This window comes from Meriones unguiculatus, chromosome 6, assembly GCF_030254825.1.
Source record: "Meriones unguiculatus strain TT.TT164.6M chromosome 6, Bangor_MerUng_6.1, whole genome shotgun sequence".
Classification (NCBI taxonomy): domain Eukaryota; kingdom Metazoa; phylum Chordata; class Mammalia; order Rodentia; family Muridae; genus Meriones; species Meriones unguiculatus.
In genome coordinates this window covers 31,253,056-31,257,610 of record NC_083354.1, presented here as the reverse complement: position 1 = coordinate 31,257,610, position 4,555 = coordinate 31,253,056, and positions in this window count along the sequence as shown.

The following is a 4,555-nucleotide window of genomic DNA, read 5'->3' as shown; positions in this document are numbered from 1 at the left end:
CTTGCCCTGTTTCTCCTGTCTCACAGAAGGCTGCGTTCCCGGCCTCAGGGTGCCTCAGTGAGGCAGTTCTGAGCTGCCCCAGGTCTTTCTCTCTCGACTCACGTTTCCACTGTGCAAGCCCCGTTGGGTTTGCCCATAGCAGTGGCTGATGGCCTGTGATTGACAACACATTGTTCTGACAGTTTGTTGAATTTAAGATGATATAAAAACAACACAGAAGAAACCACCCTTTAAATTTTGAAAACCTTTTCCTGAACCAGCTGTAACATAGCACAGGTGCCCTCTCACAATGCTGGTCAGCAGCTGGAGACCCCGAAAGCCAAGCGATCATGAGGAGCATCTCCCAGTAGACTGTGTTGCTGAGTTAGGGTGCTCTGAAGGTCAGGTGTATAACTCTGCACTTTGGACATAAAATATTTCCTATGTACAGTGGCTCTGTTGCAAGTCAAGACTCCCCGTGTCTCCCTCCCCCGGTGTCCTGCCCACACAGCCCTCACCCCTCACCCAGGGTCCGGCGGCGGCCACCGCTCAGATCTGCTAACATCTCTTCTTGCCTGTGTTGTTTTAAGTACATCACAGCTTAGCTGGGACCGCCTGGTGCTTCCATTCCCAGTTAGAGAACAGCTGAATCTTGTCACTAGCCCTCAGGGCCCTGCAGCCCTGTGTTATCCCTGACTTCCACATGTCACAATGCCATGCCATCTGCTGCTTCCAGGACACTCCAGGCCTTTTGTACATGATGTCCCCTTTTCTGGACCCTCCACCCCAGTCTTTAAGTGGCTCAGTTCTCTCAGGCCTCAACAACTCCAGCCAGCTCAGTACCTGGCAGTCCTCTGTGCTTTGCTTTCTCTCTGGGCTCATCCCTAATTGCTACTGTTCCAAGTCTCCGCCCACAGAATGGCTGCTGGACAGAGCCAAGGACAGGAGGCTTGCCCCAGGCACACTGCTCCATCCCCGGAAAGGTGCATTAAAGGTGCATTCAACAGCAGTTGTTAAGTGAGTGATAGAGTGATGGAGTGACATAGTACCTGTGAGTACTGCACGTGACAGGCTCTGGGGACCGACTGTCCTGTCAGTATCTTAGCTGTTCCACATACTGCCAGCCTGAGCACCTCAGTGGGTCTGAAAATATTCTGCTGAGTAGTAACTACAGCTCAAGTGTGCTTTAACAGGAAGGCACCATGTGTACACACACACACACAGGCACGCGCACACAGGCACGCGCACACACTGCTGACCACACTGAGTCAGAGGAGCCAGGCGGTGGCCCTGAGCAGATAGCAAGCCACTCTCTCAAGTCAGAAAGGAGCCTGAGAATTTTGAGCTTGGGCATCTGAGAATCCCTGAGAATCGGAGCCGCCACCCTGCTGGGGACACTGGCTTTGCCAAGCTCCCCTGGGGCGCAGGGCAGGAGAGGACAATGGTGGCTCCTCCTGCAAGTCTACACTGTGAGTTTCACCCTCTGCCTCTGTAATTTGAGTCCTGTCAATCAGTCCTTCCCGGGGCTGCTTAGTAATGGCACCTTCAAAAGTGCTTGAATACCTGTGTGTTAAGCAACAAACAGAGGCAAGTAAGAGAGTGCCTGTGGGGGAGATGGGGAGCAAAGGCTGTTCTTGTTCCCAGAAGCCTGTGGGTCTAAGGCATTGCTCAGGCCATCAAACAGGGCTGGAGAGAGGGGAGTACCCCGAGGCAGCCACTTCCTCACCACAGGCCACTCCCTTTGTCTCCAAGTCACCGTCCATCCCTATACCAGCTTCTTCCTCTCACATACATACTTTGTCTTACAGTGTCACCCACCTTTCCCCTACACCATACAAACTGTCATAAATTCACTTTGTCTGAGGACACCCTCAGTGGGTGAGAATGCTTGCTGTGTAAACGTATGGACCGGGCTCAGGTCCTCATCACCCATGTGGAGAGAGAGAGAGAGCTCACCCAGACTTAGTTGCATGTGCCTGTAGCTCCGGATCAGGGAAGAGGCTGTCAGCAGTGACAGCAGGACACAGGGCTCACTGGCTACCCAGAAAACAGCAGTGCTGCCCAGCTTCAGGGAGAGACTGTCCCAAGAGAACAGGGAGCAGTAATGAAGCCGCACACTTGAGTCCTTCTACAGCCTCCGAACATGCACACACGGGCACGTGTGACGCCCATTCCCACGTGTACACAGAACACACATGCAGATTAAATGAAATTAAAAAAAAAAAAACCCACCCCCACAGACAAAGAACAGAAGCAGAGTGAAAGACGAGTCATGTCAGATATCTCCCAGCAAAGGAGAAAAGCCACAGATGATAATGAAACGATGCTTGCTGCCATGGCAACCGTGATCATTCAGCTGCAGTGCCACGGGTTTGCAGCCAATGATATCAATGGGATGCTGCTTTCCTGGCATGACTAGTGTCCCTGAAAAGGCAGACGCCACAGAGCAGACGTCTTGCCAGCTCCGCTCGTCACCAGCCAGAAAAGGAAAGCACTGGGGCAGGGGCTGGTCAGGGCTGTGACTGCCCCTTCAGCTCCGTCTTGTGTCTGACTCTATCTCTAGTACGAGTTTGGATAGACCGTTGAGACTAACTGAGGCCGCGTTGAGAAGGCTCAGTGGAAGGCTGGAGACATGACCTCTGCCTCTAGGGAAGGACAGAGCCAAGGTCAACACCAGGCCCTGGGCCCGAGAGGGCTTCCTGTGAACACACTGGCCCAGTCATATGTGCGGACGAGAAGAGGGATGGGGCTGGACCCCAAATCACAAATCTGTGATCAAGCAGGGCAGGTTCAGGAGCCTGCTGTGGCGGTCGGCCTTGGACTTCGCAAAACAAGATTATTGGGCTGGCAACGTGCTTGCCCAAGCCCTGTGACCTCAGCTAAATCCTTGGGGCCAACATAAGGTGGAAGGAGAGGTGGCGCCACAAAGCTGTGCTCTGACCTCCACCTGTGCACTGTAGCACACATGAGTACACACAACGGACAACATTTTAGAAATCAGAAGTAAAACAGAACCCATGATGTTATCATCTATAAACGTCATTCTTGAGAGTCAGGCAACTGAGTTAAAAACAGTTGCAAAAGCAGCCTGTGGGCACAGTGCTGTGTTTGGTATTCCCATGTGCTGTACATGCCTGGCCGCTTTCGTGGGAGGCTGGCCACCATCCCTCGAGCAGGACCACGTGCAGGAGCTAGCAGCACAGCTGGCTTCAGTCAGGATAGCTGATGACCCCGAGGAAGGTCAGGATGAGGAGCAGTGAGTGAGTCTGCCCGTCTCAGCTTGCAGCCTCTGAAGCTCTCTGCACTTCCTCAGCTTTACCAGGCATATGAGGTGATGGCGTCGGAAAATGATGCCCGGCAGACATGGCCTCACAGGAAACTCTTTAAGGGAACTATCTTCAGAGGGGAGAGGGCTCAGCCATGGAGAGCACGGTGAGTGTGGCTGCCAGCACCCACACTGGGTGGCTCACAACAGCCTGACACGCCAGCTCCAGGGGACCCAATAAATAGAAATTTGTATTTCTACACACAAGTAGAAATCGTACAACTTAAAAAGAGAGAGACCCCCTCACGCCGCTGCTCACACTGGCAAGCACAGAGCCTGGACCACCATAAGGTGGGCAGTGGTGAGTCGGGCTGTGACAGCTCAGTGGAGCCTGGGCCCGATCTGTGTGGAATCAAGGGGAAGTGGCTTCGCCCTCCAGGACTGATCCTCTGAGCTCACCAGCATTGTTCGGGGGGGAAAAAAGGTGAAACAAAAGCTGAATTTATTCACGGAGCTTCAAAGTCCACACATCAAGGATATAGATCAAAACTTCAAGACACAGTTCTGACCTAATGTTTTTTTTAAAAAAAGAAAAAAATTACAAGAAAAAGATGAACTATCCAAAAAAGAATAAATTCACTCTTATTTCCATTTGAATGCCTCAAAGTATGCCTCAAAGGAAAAAGTCCACAGGTCTGGATTCTGCTGCTGCCGCTGTTCAGCAGGCTGGGCCTCCGCCCTCCCTCAAGTCCTCCCTGTCTTGCGAGTCTTTCCACAGGGATGGGGTTGACGCTGCACTGGTCAAGCAACAGTGGCCGAGGCACATTCACTGCGTCAAGATAAAAGTTGAGCATTTACCTCCAAGCAGCTCACAGACTTGCCATACCTCCACATGGACCTGAAAGCAAAGACTTTAAACAAGTGCTTTAAACAAGTGCTTCTGGGAGAGTCTGAAGGCTGTGTGAAACTGCATGTATGTACTAACAGACGGCCAGCCACTCCATCCTGGGTATTTACCCAAGAAAACTGAACACATGCGCTCATATGAAAACTTTTCCCTGAACGTGTATGTCCATTTGTTTGCATTTGCCCTAAACTGAGACCCATCCTCCTGCCTCAGCCTCCTGAGTGCTGCCATTATAGGTGTGTGTGATCACACCTGGCTCATTCGAATGTCATCACTTGCCATCCCCAGACCATCTCTCGTTCGTCTTTAAGAGGAGCTAGCTGTATCTCACCTGTACCTCGAGATCCCCCAGCTTCAGCCTTTTCTTTTAAAACAAGACTTCATTTCCTCTTCTACTGGGGCCA